Here is a 23,401-nt window from a genome sequence, read left to right as displayed (position 1 = left end):
ATTGTATTACTATAATCTTTACATATAAAATAAAATATTTAAATGATTAATATTATTCTAAATAATTTTTAATTTTATATTATAAAATACAAAATAAAAAAATGTAAATAATACACACACACACACACAAATTGTATGTTCAATTACTGATTTTAACTAACTTAATTATACAGTAACATTTAACTTATGTCTCATTCCAATTTTAATACACATTTAGGCGTTTAAGTTATAAATAGATTTATGCATTTAATTTATATTGCCAAAGCAGCATCTATGGCAAGATCGATGTATTTTAAAAGAAACAACTAGTAGCAACATACAGTAGTAATGAAACCCAAAAAGCTGACAGCTAACTCATATTAATATAACAAACCTTATATAAGATAAAAAAAATAAAAAATAAAAATAAGATTATTTGTGGTGAAACCAATTTTTTTTTTTTTTTTTTGAAAGTGCGCTAATTTGATTAAAAATTTAAATTGATAAAAAAATGGTATTAGGTCTAAAAAGTTTAAATTAAACTATTTAAAAGTAGGAAAACAAAGAGATTCTGGAGGTTTGGACAACGTCAATTTTTCGATCATTTCCATAATCGATCGTCTTTTTAAATTAACAATCAATCAATCAATTAATCGTTAACCTTAATGCTGCAAAATACTGCAAAATGCGTCTATTGCAGCGTCATGCAGTGAACTTAAAAAAAAATAAAAAAATTAATAAAAAAACACCCTTATTTTCTTGAATTAAAGGGGTTTTAGTCTGAATAAAATGCTAGTAGAGTGGTTGTTTATTGAATGAATGTGTGTGAGATGATTTGATGAAGTGAGGGGGGCGTGTGTTTTGTCTGAGATCATGTAACTTTGTTGACTGTTTCCTACCCTGACACGGAGATCACTGTATGCGCCTCTTTAAATGGTTTTGTGGTGCTCGTTGTTGTATTTTAAAACACAATTGCGATGTTTTCAACTGACATTATGGCATTTCAAATAAAATCATCCCAAACATAGACCTAACTGTGGCGCGTGTGGCTGTGCTGTGCAGTCAGAGAACCACTTCCATTCCAAGTATAGGGCTCGCACACTGCTCACATCAAACATTTTTATCAGAGTATTATGACCAGTACTTAATTTGATCCTGCTTGGTTCTGTTCCGGAAAATATCAGATTTTGAATTTTTTGCGCTCATTAGGCCTATTTGTTTTTAAAAATCTGGCATTTACATTGCATTAGATCGCGACAGTGCATGCGTCTGGCATACGAGGACGAGCGAGTGTGTTTGGATGTATTTGGAGGTTATTGCTTACGTCTCACTCAGCACAAATCCAAATGTTTCCATATTCGCAATGTATTTGATGTAAACTAGGCTTGTACTTTACACGCATTCGCATATAGACGGAAAAGATCATCTTCTTCACATGAGAAAAAAAACGTCCATGGCATAACAGCAGAGTGGACCGGTATACTACGGTCTATTTAAACTGACCAGTGTAACCTTATATATGTTTGGTTGACTGTAATTTATTTTGATAATAAACTGCGAAGTAAGTTTGAATTGCTAGAATATGTGCGCGTGAGGCGCCAGCGCGATTGAAACAGCTGAGACATAAAAAAAAAAATATATAAAAAAAAATTAACAAAACACTTTTTGGAGTAAGATATAATCTGCAAAACTATTTACTTTCATTTGTGCACACTCACAATAAAAAAAGAAGATCTGTGCTCTTGAAAAATAAAGCATGTCATCCCTTTTTTTTACATGAACTTATGAAGCGCGCCACACTTCGGTTTTAAATTCGTTATCTTAATTATTTAAGTCAGATATATTTCTTTTTATTTTATTATTATTTAAACAAACTGTTATTTGTATGTTAAGCCTATTACTTATATAGGCTACACGTCTTCCTTAAAGCATCCCATTTTGTCCAAGGGCTTGAAAACCTGTGCCCTAGGCTAGTTAGGCCCATGCAGAAACTTGTGAACGATGCTCTGCATCACCATTTTGTGACATCATTGAATGCTCCGGGAAAATGTACTGTCAGTGTCTGTCACAGTGCCATTTAATTGCTGTTTTGAATCCAGCATTTATTTATTTACAAATTATAAGCTCTGATTATGACAAGTGTGGTATAAATTTCAGTCTTATTTCAGTTAAATCATGGGTTATTTAAGGAACAAATGAATGAAACATGGACAGTTGCCACAAATTAATAAGTCGTAGGAACGAACGCGAAACAAGTTGTAGGATAGCCTTTCTGTCTTGTGTCCCGCAGCCCTGCAAAGCGCACAATATGAAACAATTATATGGAGAAATGACTTTTGTTACTACATTTCTATTGCATTCCATGTTGAATAATTTTGTGTTGTTTTCTATTTTAATGTACTTTTATCACATTATTTGTACATTATGAATGAATATTGATGCGTTTATATACCGTCACCGTCACTCACAGCCGCTCGCACGTGTTTTGTGCATGAGCTGCACGCAGCCAAAATTCAAACAGGTTAATTGACCATGATCGCTTTAATCGATTGCATCCCTTATCGACAATTAATTGATCATTGATTAATCGTTGACATCCCTAGTTGGAACGGTTTATATTATATAGAATTAATATTTCAGACACAGCAATCTGGCACTGTGCAATCTGTGGCATGAAACCGCAAGTCTTAGCCTTTGCCATGTGGTGTTATAAAGTCTGACCACAGCAAGACATCTGTAGTCTCGTCTGATGGTTTATGAGGGGAAATATTTGTGTCTCTGAGCAACCAAACAATAATGACCTGCTTATTGCTTAGCATAGGCATCATGCACCATCAAAACAATTTCGTAACAGTGCACAGGTGGCGCAACAGAGAAATGTCTTAGATAACATTGGTAAATATCCGGTTCAGGGCAAGATAAATGGCTGATGTCTTGGAGTGGTTAAGGGTGTTATGGATAGCCTCCTCTCCAGTGTTTAAACTGTTCCAGTGACAACAGAGCACCAGATGTTTCCAGATGATAACAACTCTTTTGTGGGTTATAGGAATCCGCCAGAAACTGGCACAAAAAGACCATGACAGATGCTTTCCTGTGCATGTTAATGGGGGGCCTGAGAATATTCTTTTGCTCAGCCGTGAATTGACCTGACGTGTAAAACCAAAAAAAGTGGGCCAAAAATACCCACAAAAAAAACTCCACAAGCCACTTCATAAGTTTACTTCTGAGTCTTGTGAAACTGTCTCCCTGCACACATGAATATGTACAAATTCTGTTTCCACTGTTCTTGTGGCTCAGTGGTAGAGCATTGCGTTAGCAGCACAAAAGGTTGTGGGTTTGATTCCCAGGGAACACATGTTAGGTAAAAAATGTTAGCCTGAATGCACTAAGTCACTTTGGATAAAAGCGTCTGCTAAATACATAAATATAAATTTAAATGCAAGTCAATTGGGAATCAGTAGAAGATAGAAGAGGCAAAAGCAGCGAAGTGAAACCTCTGCAACTCTGCAATTATTAGAGCTGGCAAGCTTTAGCTATGCTGAGAAAAAAAATCAAGTGAACTAAATCACTGATACTGATGAGCAAAAGAAATAACCTTGGCTAGAACAATATGGTTATTAAAAAAATAATTTGCAAACAGACTAGAAATACATGTACGAAACAATTTTTGTCTATACAACATACAGTCAACCAAAATTGCTTTGGTTATGATGAATACTGATTCAAATAATTTTTGTGGTCAGATAACTGGTAAACAAAAATTATTATATATTATTGATTAATATATTATAAATAAATAAAAAAGATCATAATAATAAATATGCATCACGTCAACAAAAATATTGATTGTGATAATACTATTATTATATATTCTACTACTACTACTAATAATAATAATAATAATAATAGTAATAATAATAATAATAATAATAATAATAATAAATGTATACACAAAATTACAATCATGTTATTAATATTAATAAATGGTGTTATTATTATACATTTCTAATGGTGTTATTTTAACATTGTTATTTGTAATCAATAAGAATAAGCATTATTACAATTTGTTAGAATTCTATATAAAATAAAATAAAAAAAATAAATCCTTTTTTTTTTTTTAGGTTACACACACCGGTTAAATTTAAAAATGAATTAATAACAAAAAAATAAGCCAACAAATTTCAAAATGCAAGTCATAAATAAGTAACTTCTTCAATTCTCAGTCCCTCTCTAATGCAAACTTCAGATGAGAGAATGGAAACAGATGGACACAATGAAGCACACTGTGCTTGGGTTCTGTATCTAATGGTGTGTCTCTGATTTTTTAAGACTTATAAAAAGGGAAGGGATTTCTATTTTTATGCTTTTGATGAGGTTTTTCGATCCACCAGCGGTATAGTGTCTCTGTCTGAAAGGCTATCTCACTCGGGTTCGAGTTCAGTTGGGACTTGTGGTCACTGCAACATAGCGGTCTTTTACAGCAGTGGGTGAATCTGACCTTCGATGATGCTGGCTTTTACAGGAATTAAAGAATCCCACAGCATAAAAGATGAGAGAACTCTCCTTCTCCGCTCTGCTCCAGGGTCAGATTTCTCTGTAAAGCAATCTGATCAGAACTTGTAAAACAAGGGAAACTGCTAATGAGGATTCACGAAGGACCTGATAGTCCTAAAACGCTGGACAAAATACTGAGGATAAACAAAGATTAATCATATCTCCCAAAAAATAATCAATGAGTTGCTAAAGAGACTTGGAAAAAACCTTCGAACTGCTTTGAAACAGTGCTCTAGATGATAATATAAGTGTGATTCACAGATAACCTTTACTTACACAGCTAAACAACTTTTAGCTGCTCAAAGATAATCGGATGATAGCGGAGGTCAAATGAAGCCGCATGAATGGCTACAATTATTCTGCTAAAACAAGAGGCCTTCGTGCATCAGAAATGGGTTGCTTAGTATTCCAGAGACAAGCTGAATATTAATAACTGCTTCACAGGGGATTTTTGTGGACTCTTTCATTGTTGGAATTGCTTGAGGGTAGAAAGAAAGGCCTTTCAATTAAAAGTTGTTTAACACTCTTCATTAAAGGATTGGACCCAGATACAGCCTTCTCTCTTGCCTTAAATTGAGGTGCAGGATGTACTGAAGGACTTCCGATGCTTAACTAGCGGTAAACCCCTGCAGAATGTCTAATGAAATTACCTCACGATACAGAGGCAGAGAACCGATCGAACATCAAACAAAGCGCTATTTTTGTCTACATTATTCTGCATATGTTGTGTTTTAATTGGTTCACCAACTTTGTTTAGTCATTTCTGGACTGATCTGCATGCAGTATTGATTCCCTTCTGCTATTCACGTTTTTCATGATTAATCAGATGCTGCTCTCAGTCGTTCTGTTTCCTTACTACATTATAAACAGCAATACTGTGAAATATTACAAATTAAAATATATGTTTTCCTATTTTAATACATTTTAAAATGTAATTTATTCACAAGATCCTTTAGAAATCATTCTAATGTGCTGATTTGCTGCTATTTCTTATTATCAATGGTGAAAAACTATTGTGGTGGTTGATATTTTTCAGGATTATTGGATAAAGTTGAAAGAACAGCATTCATTTGAAAAAAAAAAATTGTTACACTATAGACTGCCTTTTTGTGTCCTCCATTTTTCTTCTTCTAATTATTTTGCATTTGAAATATATAGTATAGTATATATATAGTATAACAGATCTGCTTTCTGCAAGTCTGCTCACACATTAGCTATGGTTTGTTATCGGTTCTAAATAGTTTTTAACGGCCTCATCCATCAATAACAGACACTTTTTGCATTACATTGTAACAGGAACAAAAAACATTCAGCACTGGCACAAACCTCTATAACAGGCAGAGACTTGAAAACACTGCATTTCTTCTAAAAGCTATGATTCCTCATAATGTCACTCATTTAAGTAATGTTAACATGGTCATTACTGGTCGACAACAACAACAACAACAGAAAAAAAAAAAAAAATCACATCTGGACTGAACTGTAATTCATGCAGTTAACAAACAAAGTTCAGGGACTGGGAGTCTGGAATCAAAATTTAGTGCTGAAAAAAATGGCAGAAAGCATGAGACAAGATAGTTTATGAAGCCTTGAGATGTTTTTTGTTGGCTCAGATGTGGAAAGTCTCCCTCTGACTCATGAGTCAGAATCCTATTAGCTGGTTAACAAGCAGTGATGCTAAAATCTCCTCAAAAGAGCAAAGGTCCACTTATTCCTTTAGCACTGGAGACGACATAGACGAGTTCTCAAAGCTCAAAGTCATTATTCTGATTCTGTTGTATCATTCAGGGTCACATTTATAGCAAAGAAGTATTTGCAGGGACAAAAACAAAAATGAGCATACAAGGCTTGAGTCTTACCATGTTAAAGTCTAGGTTCCTTTCCACCCACTCAGTAGCAGCCTCAAATTCATCATACATCTCCATAATGTAGAGCGTGTCCAGTGCATCCACAATGGTGGCTCCTTTGAGACTACCTGTGGATAAATATGACAACAAACCATTTGAGAAAACTTCCTGTGGGGAAACCTCTAGAATCAGAGCTGAAATAAACCAATAGCTTTATGATAAAGACCTCAGAGCCTTTGAGATATGGTCACTAATGCCCTGCCTAGGGGAAAATCCTGTGTAGCAAACAAACCATGGCTACTACAACAAATGAAAACCTCGCGAGTTAACACCCTCAAAGAGAAGCCAAGGTTAAGAAGAACAGACCTTACACAGGCCAAGTCAAATTACTTCAGTGTTTTAGTAGATAACATGAAAACAGCAAAGTGGATAAAAGAAAGGCAGATGCTCAATAACTCTGGTGTTGTCACAGACAGTAAAGATTATACATTGACTCAGATTTGGACACCTTAGTTTTCATATGATGTGAATCAGTTTATCGTGAACAAATTCATATCCACTAAACACTGGGACACTGAAAACTCAAATACCTGCAATATGTTAGCACAATAAAATGTAGCTGTTCATAGTAAAAACTGTTATAATAATGTTATAATAATAATAATAATAATAATAATAATAATTATAATAATAATAATTTTATATATTATTATTATTATTATTTGTATAATAAAATACAAAAATTTTTATAATAATAATAATAAGAATATTCTGTGTAATAAAACTACTGTAATTTTTAGAATACTTATTATTATTATTATAAAAAACAATATTATATGTTTTATTATTATTGTTATTATTATTATTATTATTATTATTATTATTATTATTATTATTATTATTGTTATTATTATTATTAATAACATTTTTATTTTTTTATTTTATTGTACAAATGCACATAATTTTAGTTAAATGTAAAATAATTTTATTGCCACTTCTATTATTATTATTATTATTTTTAATTATTCAAATATATTTTAATAATTGTTTTAAATAATTATTATTTATTTTAGAGATTAGTATAATTTAAACATTTTATTAGTAAGTACAATAAAAAAAGAGAGAGACAGCAAGGTTTTTAATTTCTTATGTTTTTAATTTAAAGCTGAAGGTTTCATTTGTCCCCAAAAAATATCTATCTATCTGTCTTATTTGAGATCAATTCACACAACCATTTTAGGCATCATTACCCAGCAAGATTCGTCCAATAAAATATAATTTATAATAATAATAATAATAAAACAACAATAATAATAATAATAATAATAATAATAATAATAATAATAATAATAATAATAATAATAATAATAATAATAATAATAATAATGCAGCCAATTAAAGGGATACTCCATCCCAAAATGAAAATTTTGTCATTAATCTGGGTTATATGAAGCGACGGGAACATTTTTTTTTTTAAGCGAAGAAAACAAAAATAACAACTTTATTCAACAATTCCTTTTGTCAACAGTCTCCTCTGTCTCTCTCCATATCACCGTATGCTTCACTTACAAAAAATGTTCCTGCCGCTTCATATAACCCAGATTGCACATCTGATGGCAGATGGAGTATTGTGACGACGACTTTCATACCTTTTATGGTCATTGATTTTTTTGTCAACAATCTCTCAATATCACCGTATGCTGCATATGCGCTTTTTATACAATTTATTTTTAATTGTTTTCTGAATATGAACTTAGGTTTTACGGGTTTGGAACGACATGGGGGTAAGTGATTAATGATAAAATTTTCATTTTGGGGTGGAGTATCCATTTAATGTGGTGATGTTGTGAAACACAAATTTGGGAAGGAAAAAATTTCTACTATATGGTAACATGGAACAACCCCTCAACAACACAAAAGACGTTCACTAGCAGTTTTTGCATTTGTACTGATTATGAACGCAGCAGGTTGGGCAACACTGCTTTTGTACTTTAATAATTAAAGTCTGGCACTGCATGCAACCCTCTTCAAGAAATGCAAAGCTGCCAACCAGCTGTGTTCCCAATTTAACAGTCCTGGTTTTGTTTAGTGATGTTGAAGACACAACATGACAGAATTATTGTGTGCAATATTTGTACGCAACATCTCAAACAACTCCTGCAGAGCATTCACTTGCCTTTGGCTTTGTGTGAAGGCCAAAGAAATGATGGGAAAAGAGAGTATGACATGAAGAAAGTTACTGTAAGAGTTAGCTGGCCAGAAGCTTTGGAACAGGAAAAACAAACACTTTCACAATTCTGTCTAAAAAAAAAAAAAAATGTTGATCTCCCTTACAAGAATCTGTCAGAAAAAAAAAAAAAAATACAAGATATGACTCTCGGTTGGGCTTAAAACATCTGGGAGATGCCAGCATGCCATGCCCCCTTCATTTCCACAATTAGAAGAGGACCACGACGAGGTGTCGAGAGAAACAGGAAAAGGAAACAGGATGTGCTAATCAAGCCCTCCCTCCTGCTTCCAACAGCCACACTGTTCTTCAGGCAGAACAGTCTCCATGCTGTTAAATCGCCCCGTCATAAAAGTTCCAGTTTTATGATCTGATATGCCAATTTCAAGACTGCTTTGGTAACCTTACCCGCATCCCCCCTCAAAAGTGTTTTGCAATTCAACATGAACACAACAGGTACATTGTACCTAAAAATTTATTTTGCTATTAATAAGTACATAGTATTTAAAGACACTTGATATAAAGCAGGATATAACTTTTTTTTTACATTTTGTGTATTTTACTGATTTTTTAGTGTATTTTATTTACTTGTATATATAAACAAACAGCTCACATTCTGCTGAAGCCAAAAACATTCATATACTTTGAACACAATACCCAATATACAGAATGCAGATAGAAACAGCACACAAATACAGGTGTTCTTTGCAGAGACGATGCAAATCAAAATCTCCTTTACGGAAGAAACAGTACTGCAGGGTGAAAGGACAGCATATTTGTGCACTGCTGTCTTTTCACAGGCCCTCGAGGACTCAAACCCTAGTGAGGAAGTGTGAGGAGGTCATAAATCATTTCACTACAAAGTTTTCTGACACAGCCCTGGGTTAGACATTCACGTCCCAAAAGCTTTCCGCTTACATGACTGGTTTTACCCTCTGAATGCCGACCCAAATCAGGCCTACACAATCTTATCCACAGGAATAATGTCCACTGCAGAGGTTTAAGAGACTCTCAGACACTATAAACAGATCTTATCAATTCCAATTACACTGGTAAATTACAAACCAGCACTTAATGACCTGATAAAGCTATTCACAGACACGAACCCCTGCTGAATCTGATGAGAGCATGTAGTGACCTCAAGTTAGAGGTGATGGGACACCAGCCTGCTTGTCTTCTATTACAAAGACTCGATCTTATCACCGTTGTACCCCTGGAGAAGGCTGTGGGTCGAAGACGATAACAATCCGACGTTGAAAGTACAATCAACTATTGAACCATCTTCCATCCGAGTGCATGTTATGGATCAATCAATGAAAGCAACAACTGGTTATTCTTAAGCAGGGGCAAAAAAACAAGAAACGAGCACTAAGGTTTGACGGTAACATCTCGTGCTGGAGCTCATCTCTCAGCAGGGCCTGTATAACAGATGGCTGCTCATTTGGGATCTGAAAGAAAGCCATTACCACGAGTGAACCTCCTGGAAGCGGTATTATCAAAATGAAGGTTGACCTCCAGAGCTATTTGGCAGGGAATTGACATTGGCAGCATCTGCAAGGTGGTACATTCCTGCTTGTTTATTCTGGGCTCACAGATACAGTAACTCAAAAAAAAAACATTATTTGGCAGGACATTTTTTTATTTATTTATTTTTTTAGAGAAATGACCTTTTGCCATTTGCATGTCTACAAAAAATAATCAAACTTGGGACACAAAGTAAAGTCTACCGAAAGTCTAAAACTAGGCCTAATTTAATAACACACCTACTTCTCAGTCAAACTGCAATTAGTATTTAAATATATCTAATAATCATGTCAAGCCAATACTGATCATTTAAGCAGTTTCAATTTACATTTGTTTTTTTTGTTGTTGTTGTTTTTTTCTTGAATTTCTAAAGGTATAGTCCACACAAAAATGACAATTCTTCTATATAACTTAATTTATTCTCTGTGAAACAAAAGGTATTTCGAATTTTATATATAATACAATTCAAAGGGGTCTATTCTTAAATGATGACAAAAATGTTTACTTGAGATAATATATCTGAAGGTTGCATACCATTGTATTAATTATATACAATTTAATTGATAAATAACTTAATTCATAACCTTTTAAGTAAAGGAATGTGTTAAAACGTAAGAAAAGTAGCGTTGGGAAACATCACATTAATATTGGTATCAGGAACACCCTACTGAACACAAATGGAAAGCAATTATTTAACAGTCTCACGAACCATTAGCACATTTAACAGTTATGATTCTTGGCTAGTTTAAAAAAAAAAAAAAAAAAAAAAAAAGTTTAATGAGTCAGTTGACCCAGTAATCACTCCGAATGATTCTCTGACTTATTCCACTTCTCTGCCAATAATTAGCAAATTCAACTTAGGGTGATTAATCATACAAATGAGTCATTTTTTAAAAAAAAATAGAACCAGCAATTTGTTCATAAATCAGACATCACTGACTGTGCTGTTTATTTGTTTGTGCATGCAGCCAATGAGAACAACATAATAGAAAGTTGTGTCTGTTTCCTGTCCTATATTTTACAATGTCCTGTGGTTCTCAGCATATTTGATTTCAGACTGTAAGCTCACAACTCAGCTTAAAAATAAATTATAATAATAATAAATAATTTTGCCGCAGGGTTGTAGATTCAGCAGCAGGGAACTGCCGCCACTGAATACAAACAGTAAAACATTACCTCCTCTAGTGACACTGTTGTAATGATGAAAATATATAAACAGACAGTATCAGTGAACACCGAGGACTGACACAATCTCTAGCCAGAGCTTCTAAAGCAAAATACATGACTTCAAAAAATAAGATTAGGGTGGTGTATTACAGCTGAAACATGAAGACTCGTCTTGCTCAGCAAGAAGGTGTTTGTAAGCAAATCTCCAAGCAGTGGGAACTCCTGAAGCCTGCTGTGACGCTGGACCACTGGGCTTCAGGCAACAAACAAAAATGCATATAAGATAATATCCATCAAAACCAGGCCATAATTCTGCCCAAATGGCTGTTGGAAAACTCTGTCTGTAGGAATCCATTGGCCCTATTCAAGGCTGAATGTGCAAACACCAGTGCAACACAGCTCTCTGCTGAATCCTAAAAGCATCAAACCATTTAGTACCGAAGATGCTCCAATTTGTGTTTGCCAGCCGGCAGCCAACTGGCAGAGAAAGAAAAGACACACGCAAACACTGCAATCATTAACTTGAAATCACCCTCTTCAAACAGATGGGAGTTTCTTCAACTATGAGAACTTTCATGTCTATGGGGTAGACTGTTATGAAAACTAACAGATTGTAACTTTTTTCTTGTTTTATGAAGGTCACATTAAAATATGAGACATTATAAGGGTAGGAGAGAGTTTACGCGTATAAAAATTAATGGGAGAAATTGTTATTTGCAACATGGCAGCTGCAATCCGGTCTTACATTTTTAAAAGAGCCAGCTGTCTTTTTTATAGCCCCAGTGTCTGTTTATTTACTCAAAAAATAATGTGCATTAACTAAGCCAGCCTGAAAATACAGTATTTTTATGTGATCTGAACTAAAATTTTTGATTTTATATGACTGGAAAAGGTTGCCTGAAGGAGTTAAAATGGTACTGAAAACTTTTACTATGGATTAATTTATTTTCTCTCTATTTTTTAGAATATATCTATATTTATAAATATATTTATATTTGCATAATTTAGAAGATTTACTACTGTGAAAATTATTCATATAAATTTTCACAAAATTATCACTACCCACACACAATTTTGCTATTCATTTATTACCTTTGTTATATTAAAGTTTAGAATATTAAAAATCAACATTAATTTAACTAATTAAAAAGTACTAAATTAATGTTTGAAACGTTTTTTAGCTTTAAAATGAACTTTATAAATAATTTTGATTGTGTTATAAAGTTAAAAAAAAAAAAAAAAGTTAAATACCGATTCCTCAATAACTAATATTTATAAATAATATTATAATATTTTGCAACAAATCAAAGGCTTGTTTGACAAGAAATCTGAAGCAAATTATGAAAAAGAAAAGTCAAGACGAAGTCCTGCTTTCAAACAAAGACTCATTTTAATTCAGATTTTCAATGAAACAAAATCCCAGCACCTCTGCTAGTCACACTTAATTCAGTTTCTGACCCCAAACACACAGCTAAGCATATGCCTTTTGTTGGGCCGTTAATAAGAGTGCGGCTGTATACTGACAGAACATCATGGTTCAGCAGCCTCTGTGCTAAATGAGCACACAAGGGCTTAGAGCAAGAATGACGTTTTCTTACTCTTTCCTACCACTTACGCACTTTAAAAAAAAAAGTCGGATGTGTTTTTATTTAATTGCACAGTTCATGGCAGGGACCATCACACAATGGCTTCATTCACTGTTGGGAAATGGTTATTTCCAAATCACAATCAGACTGGTGGACATTGTGGAGAAAAATCCGACTAGAGGAGAGAAGGCCTTTTCCCTGTGTGTTCTATTAGAGGAAGTGGTCGTGAGTGACAAGCGCGTACATTCGGGAACAGCAGACAGTTCCTACTGTACCTGAGCGGCTTCATTAGCAATGGTTTTGTCTCAGTCCATGCTGGTTTTTTACACACAGATCCAGTCTGGAGGATCTGCTCCTCTCTGTGCGGAGATGATTGGCACATGGAACAAAATGGCCAGTATTCAGTAGAACTGAATCAGAAAATGTGAAATATGAAGACAATGAAATCTATATTCAGGGCAACTTTCAAACGTTCTCTCGGAACAAATTTCATAAGCAGAACTGGAATACAAAGAACGGAGCTATAATTATGCTTCCACTCCGCATCGATCACATACTCTGGTCTGGAAAGTGGAGTGATGCAAAGAGTAGATTTTGTTACGTAAAATAAAGTTCAGCTAATCAAAATTAGAGGATGTGTTATATTTTGGTATTTTTCATGTACATCAAATCATATCAAAGTATACATTGATATGTACATTAACCATTCACTCTTACCGCGATGACTGATTGCACGCAAACACACACCACACATGCGCATGGATAACACACTTACGGCGAGCAAACATCGGCCACATCATTCAGTGAAGGAAAATGACAAGCAGCAGCTTCTAATTTGCCATTAACATTGAAGTATACAGAGATAAAACAATGCAAGTATCAATAACAGTATCGTTTGTCCTGAAGCTTATCGGTATTCTGGTATCGACCCAATTACGTACCTATGGTTAATTTGAATATTTATCGGCTGATTTTTCTGCAATTTACAACCATCGGTATATCAGCTATATAAGGAAAAAGGGCAATATAACAAACCAAGGGTTTATTAATTGAGCTGTATAATGTCTGTTGCATAATACTAGCGTTTCTTTTTGCACTTTAATGCTAATCAAATAACAAAAGATCGCACACTATTCTTGACTAAATAACTTTTGTAACTTTCATAAGTGAAGAGCACCTCATCTGAATGATGACCAAAACTTTAATGATGTTTTATTAAGTTTATTGCATCCTTTTTCACTCCAAATAAATAAATCACCATAAGAGCTAAACAAAACACAGCACGAGAAGTGCACATTAAACTCTCTCTCTCAGTTGCATCATCACCAACATACAGCGAATTCCACAAAACACTTATTACAACTAACAGTAAAACAAATATATACAGATCTCATGCCTTTTCAGGGGGTGCATAATAAACTGACAAACTTTAAATCTGAAGAACTGCATGCTTTCATTGTACTATCTATTTTGATGCCAAAATTTCAAATAAGAGAGGAATTGATAAATATCAGTATCGGAATTGGCCAATAAGTGTTTGCTTGAAACACTATCAATGCAGAAACCAAGAAATTATTTTTTCTATTAAGATATTTATAAAAAGTGAGTGGAAAAGTATAAACGATTTAAAGTGTTTGTCATGTTCTGACGATAAAGAGGAGTGTAAAACCACAACTAACGGTTTGGTTTCTACACATTTTTTACTTGGAGCAAAAATCTTACTTTAAACTTGAAAAGAAGTAAAGTTTTGAAATTTATCATGATATGAAAAATTTAATCATGATAATTTTTTTTTGGCCATACAGCCCAGCCCTAGTTCAGCCAATCAAATTGGAGGATAACTGTTGCATTAGGTTACACAGTGGATTTTTAAATTTATCAGAGAGGTGGATTTATCATACTTATTTTGATTTATTTGACATTTTACACGCAGTTTGACAGACGCTTTCATCAAATGTGAAATATATTGTTTTGAAGGTAAACATTTTACTTGTCATTTCAGTTCAGTCCTTGGCATTGCTAGCACCATGAACGACTGTGTGCTATGCAAAGTAAAATCATGCAATGAAACAATCCAACAAAAACGATTAATTTCATTTTTTATATAGCCTATTTTTTACAATTTAAAAAAAATATAGGCCTACCTAAGAACCACATAACTAGTAATTAGGGCTGCATGATATGGAGAACAATGTGAAGCTGATAAACAATGCAAATCATCTTTAAATGAATAAACTTGATTAGTGTGTCAAATCAACTTTAAATTATTTTCAAGCACTACTTAAATTTACATAAATTACATCTGGAACATTCAAGTTAAACAAAATATGGAAAGAACTTTGCTTTTACTTAACTTTCAATTTTTCACAAAACTGTCCTCACTCACACATCCCTCAAATTCCATATTTTTTATGTAGCTGTTGTAGTACTGTGGATGTCAAAAGTACCAAAATTTTTAATGAACTGCTAATCAACTGTCCCTCAGTATAATCAATCAAATTATAAAATGATAAACACCTCTGTCCTCTTTTACCACATTCTCCTTGCTTCTATCCTAGATAATGTAGATTCAATGGCCTTAAACAAGCCCAGAGTGTGTGAAAATCAAACTCACTCTAATCCACAGATTCTGAGGCCTTAATGATTTTTTCACGGTTGGTTAAATGCAATTCTTCAGGAATTTGCCGTATGCTGCACAAGATTTAATGCACTTAATGCAAGGGAGGTTAAATGCTAGAGGGAAAGACCTTTGCACAGCTCACCCGCGTTTGTGTGCATGACACAGAATACGTTTTAAAAACAACATGTGACACACAAGCAGACATAATGTCTTGACTAAGCACTTCCATATGGCCTGATTTTTTCACTGCAAGCTAAAGCCCTGTGGGTTGTAAAGTGTCTGGTTTGGTGACCGCGACTTCCAGTAAGGTCTTGCGCTACGTGTCGGCGTGTGTGATCCGTCTGTCCAGTCTCAATGGCTCACATCTCACTGAGGAAAAAGATCTAAAGAAGCACAAAGCAGTCATTCCAGCTGCCTGGTCAGGTACAGAAACCCCACCAGCATATTCCAGATCATCTTTTATTCAGATCCAACGTACCATTTAACCCAACTTCTAAATGAATAATGGCAAACCCTGCCAGACAAAACGTGTGTTCAGTGGTCTCTGATGTGGCCGTACGCCCCATGGGGCCAACCTTACTATTTGATAAATTGACGAGCACTCAAAAGTGCCTGGAAACGCACACGCACACGCACATCTGAGGCTGTAGCGCACAAGAAAGAGTGTAATGTACTTCTTCCCATATTGTTATTCTGATAGTGTGTGAACCAAATAAATTAAGACCGTGTATTCTACTGGCACGTCCAAAGCAAAATTATGGAGGTTAATCAAGTGTGCGCTGTAAATCCCCGGCCCTGCCCTCCAGCTGAGTACCAAATGACTATGTGGAGTTTACAACACAACAGCAGCACGTCTGATGAATCTTTCATAACACAATCTCGACTCGGAAAAAACAGCAAGATGTGTGACTAACAAGATTCAGAAAACTCAATTAATTAAGAGGATATAGTGTGTTGGAAATTATCAGTATGATAAAAAAAAGTTTGCAGGCAAAGTCAATCCCTCATTTTATCAGATTTATTTTTTTAATAGTGATGCACCAGAATTCGTTCTGCAACTGAAAATTATTATTTTAAAATATGTTTGGCATAAAATCTTTTTCCAATGTTGTAAATAAAACAAAAATTATTGCAGTATGTTTTACAAGAAAATAACACTTCAGTGTTACTTGCCATTTCTTCGTAATTGTTTACTTGCAATTTCTGAGTGAAAATGTTTCTATATCCTTTTTTTTTTTTTTTTTGTTTTTAGATGTGTACATAAATATCAAACAAAAAAACTAAATTTCCAATTGGTTTTCGTTTTTTAAACGTGCCAATGTTTTTGACTGAGTCATAATGCAGTCAATCATTTTTCAAGTAATGAAAAGAGTGCACCATTAATTTTCATCTGTAAAAAGTTTTCACAAAAGTTTTTAAAAGCCCTACGTTTAAAAATGAGGTTTGGACAAATTTAAAGCATTAATTTCTATAACTTGATGACTCTACATTGACAAGAGACAACAAAAACTATTAAAACCCTTTAAAAAAAATTAATAAATAAATAACACACTAGTGCTATCTGATAAATGATTTCTAAACTGTGTTTTAATTGGTCTGTTGTGCACGAAACGTAATTGTAAATCAATCAGTGAAGTTACAAAAGGTGTTCCAACACAACCTACTATAAAAAATAAATAAATACATACATATGTAAATAAGTCTGGGCCAAGTTTAATCCAGCAGGGGCATGTCTGACTGTGACATGTATACACTGACATTATTATTTGTAAAAAAAAAAAATCGACATTGCTGGTCTAGAATGATAATTGTTAGTGTAAATGCATGCTGATAGTTTCCAAACTTTTGGAGGGCACTGTACACTGTAACAAAGGTAGTGTGTGATAATGTGTTGCTACTGCATGCTCTGAGATATAGATGCATATTACAAAGCTCACAGGAATATGGACAGTCCTTCATGAATTATTCACAGACTAGTCTGCCCACTCACAACCTGCGCTTTTCAGCTTCAAAATAGAAATAGGTCAAGAGGGTGAACGGGGCAAAAGCAGCAAAACAACATTTCTTTACCGGCAAGGAAAACACATTAATGCCAAAAAGGCACCAAAGAGGATCAAGGTATCATGAAAGTATATCTGTGCGGTGTGACCAGGCCATTCCTGCCTGATGAAGTCAGAAATGCTTTTGTTTGCCCTCTTGAAAGCAGAAATCGACTCAGACGGAGCTTGTTAAGTGAGAAAGAGGGGAGAGAAATCAAAAGCCTTTTTGATGGAGGTCACCTAACCACCTGTGCAGCACTGATTGACTGCTTAGCAATTACTGTTGAGACGTCAACCTGTAACATGCATGAATCATAGTTTCATGGTCAGAGAGACACTCTAGACAGACACTCACCAAACAAATTGCTGGAATGGGCCTTGTTTCGAGACAGGACGCAGTTCGTTGGAGCCCCAGGCGTAGCGCTTATAATTGTCCCAAGAAAACTGCATCATCTGAGGAGAGAGTGACAGATGAAGTGGTTACCTTTGTGAATTTTGGTTAATTTCCTAAATGCAAAGGTAAAACATCACAGAAATTACAGAACAAAGTACCACTGAATCACTGTTCAAGAAACTGTGCGGTTTCCCCTTGATGCTGACAAAGCAACAGTTTTTCAATCACTGATTGACTCCTTTGACACATGCTTGTGTGCAAAAGCCATTTAAAATGGGAGTGTTTTAATATCATGGAGAAGTGGACTGGGACTCGCATTTGTAAGAACATCTGAAAACCTGAAAGTTTTCCACACTATATTTCTCAGAACAAGACATTTTAAAAGAAAAGCCCAATGCAAAATTGTGTAAATTACTCAATATTCAAAAAAAAGACAAGAAAATAGAGCAGCTTAAAACAAAATTATTACCATTTCACTTTTTTGTGTATTTTTGTTTACGAACAAAGTCTTATGGGTTTAGAACAACATAAGGGTGAGTAGAACAAAGTCTTATGGGTTTAGAACAACATAAGGGTGAGTAATTAAAGGGGCCCTCCTCCTCAGACTTGACACACATGCAGGTTGCCAGATTGACGACACCAACAGGAACGAGCGCATTTGACCATGAATGAACTGAAATACGCTGTGTTTTCCACCAACTGGCAACCCGGGGTGCCGAAATACAATTGGGTAAACTGTCAGTTGGCAGGTTTCACAAACCAAAACAAAGAGACCGACATTCCGGCCTGGAACGCAACATTTTCAAAAGGAGAATAACTGAGTCCCCATTTACACTAGTGTGTTTTCAATTTAAAATGCATAAACTTTTGATATGATTACGCCTACCTATCTACCTATTCATATCGATGACTGTACCTGCATGAATGGTCACGTGACGTGTTTTAGGTTGTGTAGTGTAAACGGAGATCGTTTCTGAAACGCAGCAGAAACGCCAGTGTAGACAAGGACTGTTTTCATTCTAAAACACCGTTTTAAAATGAAAAACGCACTAGTGTAACGGGGCCTGACTGTAGCATTGTTTTTAGACAAACAAGTATGTTAACTTAGCATGTTCTTAAATATCTGCAAACATATTATGGTAATTTTATGCTTTAGTAGAGTCAAAAAACTTACATACCTTTAAAAACACAATTTTATTAAGTAGAAGGGGAAAAAGCAGCTGCATTATTTACTAATGATGTGTGGTGTGTAGAGGAAACAAAAATAAGCAGAAATGAGCAGAACTCATTTTTCCCTGTGACAGGATGGCGCTGATGATCCCAGAGAAACGATGATTGGAGAAGGATGAAATATCCTCAATAAATTTGTTTGTTAAGTAATCCACCTCCAGCTCATTCATTCTAAATCTCACAAGAAAGTGTTTTTAGACCACAGTACTTGCTCTCCCCAGGGTGTGTCAGTTAGTAGCTCAACAGAAAACAGACCTTCTGTTCTCCCCCGGAGAGTGTCAGACAGCACCAAAAAGATAAAAGAAAAAAAAGCTCCTGAACACACAACACACTCCTTGGACTGGATCAAGTCATTTACAGCCTTGGCACAGTCTCCCAACATCAGCCAACTGGCTCCAGTCAAATTAGAGCGGTTTACTGACTACTGGCCTAACTTTAAGTGTGCCATAATCATGTAACTCTCTTTGCTTTCAAAGAAAAACAACTCAACACCTGGCATACTGATTGAAAAAGAAAAGATAAAAGATGTGGAAACAAATGTCTTTAGCTGAGGACTCCAGGCTGGAGATGAGCAGATAGACAAAGCTGTCCCGCAGGCCTCCAACTGGTTGAGATGATCAACACAATCTCTGTATTTATCTCTTACTAGTGCTTCCCTGCACCTGCTGAAGCTACAGCTCGAAAAGGTTAAAATAATTTTGGTAAGTAGGTATTATAATAACTGATTGAACAGAGGGTAATTATTTTTACTAAAACTATAAAGAAAATGTTATTTTGAAAAAGCTGAAATAAATATAAGTAAAAAAAGAAAAAGAAACTAGAAAAAAAAAAAACAGAAATGTTGCCAACTGAGTGTTTAAGTACATTTTATATAAAAATATACGTTTCCCTTTTTTTTATAGGAATATAAAAATAAAAACTGAACTAAAACTACAGTAACACTTTTTGAAAAATTAAATAACTATTAAAATTTAACAAAAGCATGTAACAAAATGACTTAAAAATAAAAAACTGAAAAAATAATATAAATATAAATAGAATATAATGCCAAATACTAATAAAAACTAAAATTGAACATAAAAAAAAAATAAAAAAATGGAGCATGACATGACACTGCATTGTTCTTTCTTGCAATCCATATTTTAAAAAAGCCATTCATGACCACATACTGTACATGTGCAGTTTAAAAACAAAATGGACACAAATAAAACAAAATAATTTTTATGGCCAAAAAAAGTAATAATAATAATAATAATGCATAATAATATAATAATAATAATATAAATATTCCAAAACAAAATGAGCAATAGATAATAAACAGGTCTTGTCCCAACCTAATCCACTTTATTACATTGTGCACATTAAACTAAATGAAGGCTGCTATACACCATGATTAAAAAATTCACGAAATAATAGTGACTAACAAGGTTTTTTTTTTTTTTTTTTTGCTTTTGGTCACATCCTCAAAATAATCGGTAAACTGTTATGGTGTTTATTTTGTGAAAAACTCAGTCTAACATGTCTACAAACATACATCAGTTTAAATCCAAACACAGATTTCTGCCTCAGATTCTGCTTTATTGAAATTGCTTTTTCAAGAGGATTTTAATACCTGCAAATTCTAATATGTCCAGCTTATTTGTGTATTTTGTTGATGTGTGTGTGATGTGTTTGGGGTGATTGGTTTCCGTCTTTCAGACGGCAGCGGGCGCCAGTGACGTCAATGAGCAAACAAGGTTATGGCCCACATGTGATTACTGCGGTGACGTGCCCAAAGGGTCGGGTCAGAACACGGGGGCGAACAGTACATCGAACCTCAGACAACCTTCAGTGGCTGAAACACAAGCGTGAGGTCTGGCTGACCAGAGACCAACACTGAGTGGCTTATGTCAGATGAGCGGAGAGGACAGGTGCACATGAACCTGTTGAGGATGCTTGAAATGAGATTTTTAGACTAGCTTTTGCCTTGTTATTTCTCTCGCACATTCCTGAGAGGCATCCACCCCACGGCCTGCCAAACAGATCAAACAGCTGCCACAAGGTTGAGATGCTCTGAAGCACGTGCCGTTCCTAGAGGACCATCTCTTTCTGGGAATATGCTCAAAATAAGCTGATGCAGTGTGAAGTTTTGAAGCTGTTTAAATAAGATAAAATAATGTAAAATACTATAACAATATAAAAATATATAAAAATAGACCTTTTCTTGTGGTATCAAAATGTATGGGGGGGAAAAAAAAAACTACCCACCAGGGCAGCACTATATATATTATATATTATAATATATAAAAATGTAAAATAAAATAAAAAAAACTTCTGAACAGTAGGTATTTGGGTTGAATATTACCTGGAAATATTTACGTTCAACTAGGGTTGATACTGTATCTTTTTTCTACCTACTATTTATAGTACTTTAAGATGTATAAAACCTGAAAAGAAACTAGCATGAGTTATTTATTTATTAATATATAAATATTATTATTAAATAACATATACATTATATATACACATACACAAAGAGAGAAATTTATAAAATAAATAAAAAATATACAAAGAAAAAATAATAGAGATTAGTTATAGATTAACCTTAAAAAACATATATTTGGTTGTTTTGATGTTTTCAACTTTGCACAACGAACACTGTGCTCCATTTGCAATGCGGAAATGACTCGTGTTTCCTGTCTTCAGGGAAATGGAGAGGAAATGGGGTTGGCATAGCGGGCTAAAAGGGGGTAAATGGGATCCAAGAAGGGATCAGAAAAAGGAAGGTTTTAGGTCAAACAGAAAGCTGGGGGAAGGAAAAAGGAAAATGGACTGTGTGATTCTGGCAGAATGAAATGGCAGCAAAAAGTGCATTTGAATTTGGACCTTGTAAAGGGTGAGAGGAGAGAGAAAGAAAGAACCATGCAATCTGCACACTAGCAGAAGCATGAGTGCTAAAACTGAAATAGTCACAATCTCAGTGCTGGGTAAAATTCATCACCCACTCTCCATATACTCCCTGCCTTTTATCTTCTGCATGTTCATTTTAAGTTCTCCCAGTAAGACTACTTTCTATTTCTATAGCAACAAACACTGCAAATTCAACCCCTCCTACTGTACCCGCCTGCCCATTTCCAAACCCTTCATCTCTCATCGTAACACCCCTTAATATTCCTCTTTTTTCTCCCTCACAACCACAAGGGACCAATGCATGCTGACAGTGCTTTTTTCCCTGCTCCAGAACAGTAGTGCAAGTCGTTTGAGACTTCAAACAACAAGTTCACAGGCATGGATTGGTGTTTGACAGCCCCATTGTTTCTCTGGAACTGTGCACTGCTTTGCATAGCCGCACAGTGTGTTTGTGTAAAAGCATCCAGTTGGATCAATGGCAGGCATTGAGTCTGGTTTAGGTTCACTGACATCAGACTACAGGCAGACAGAGAGAGGGAGACCCCATCGAAAGGAGTTTAAAAAATAAAATTAAAATAAATAAATAAATAAATAAATAAAAAGATAGTCATTTTAGCAGAATATTAAAACACGCATAAAAAAGAAAAAAATAATAATATAAAAAAGAAAAAAGAAAATATAAAATTAGAGAAAATATAAAATAGATTTAAATATAAACAAATATATATAATTTTTTTTAAATAAAATTATTATAAACAAAATATAAATACATATAAAATAAATGATACATAAATGTGTGTTTTAAAAAAAATAAAATAAATTAATATAAAATATACACACAAAACATACGTACACAATGTAAATTGAGTAAATATTATATTATAGTTTACGGTATTATAATATAATATATATCATAGTATATATAAATAATATAATATAATATAATATAATATAATATAATATAATATAATAATAATATAATATAATACACTATACATTTTGTCTAACTCCACAAGCTCATAGTTAATTGAAATATACGATCTAATTGAAATAATTTATGTAACAAACATATTTCAAAAGATATCTGAAAAAGCAAATCCAATCCAAAAATGATATAAAAAAACGTTTTTGGAAATTATATACATTAATATCCTCACAGGGGATTTTGTCTGATATATATGATTAATTATAATTAATTCAATTAATAAAATGTAATAAAATCAATAAAATATAATGTAATCTGTAATTTGCAATTACACGTAATTATTTCCATTTAAATGACAGAGCTACTAAAAAGCCAAAATCTTCTCAGAGTTTGTCAGTGTTATGTGGCTGTCATTAAGAT

At 34.1% G+C, this 23,401-nt stretch overlaps 1 pseudogene; it reads right to left on the bottom strand.

Annotated features, from left to right (window-relative positions):
• LOC122149023 overlaps positions 1-23,401 on the bottom strand; it is an 88,340-nt pseudogene that overhangs the window by 40,872 nt on the left and 24,067 nt on the right.

Source organism: Cyprinus carpio, chromosome A20 (assembly GCF_018340385.1).
Source record: "Cyprinus carpio isolate SPL01 chromosome A20, ASM1834038v1, whole genome shotgun sequence".
Classification (NCBI taxonomy): Eukaryota; Metazoa; Chordata; class Actinopteri; order Cypriniformes; family Cyprinidae; genus Cyprinus; species Cyprinus carpio.
This window is presented reverse-complemented; position numbering and strand designations above follow the sequence as displayed.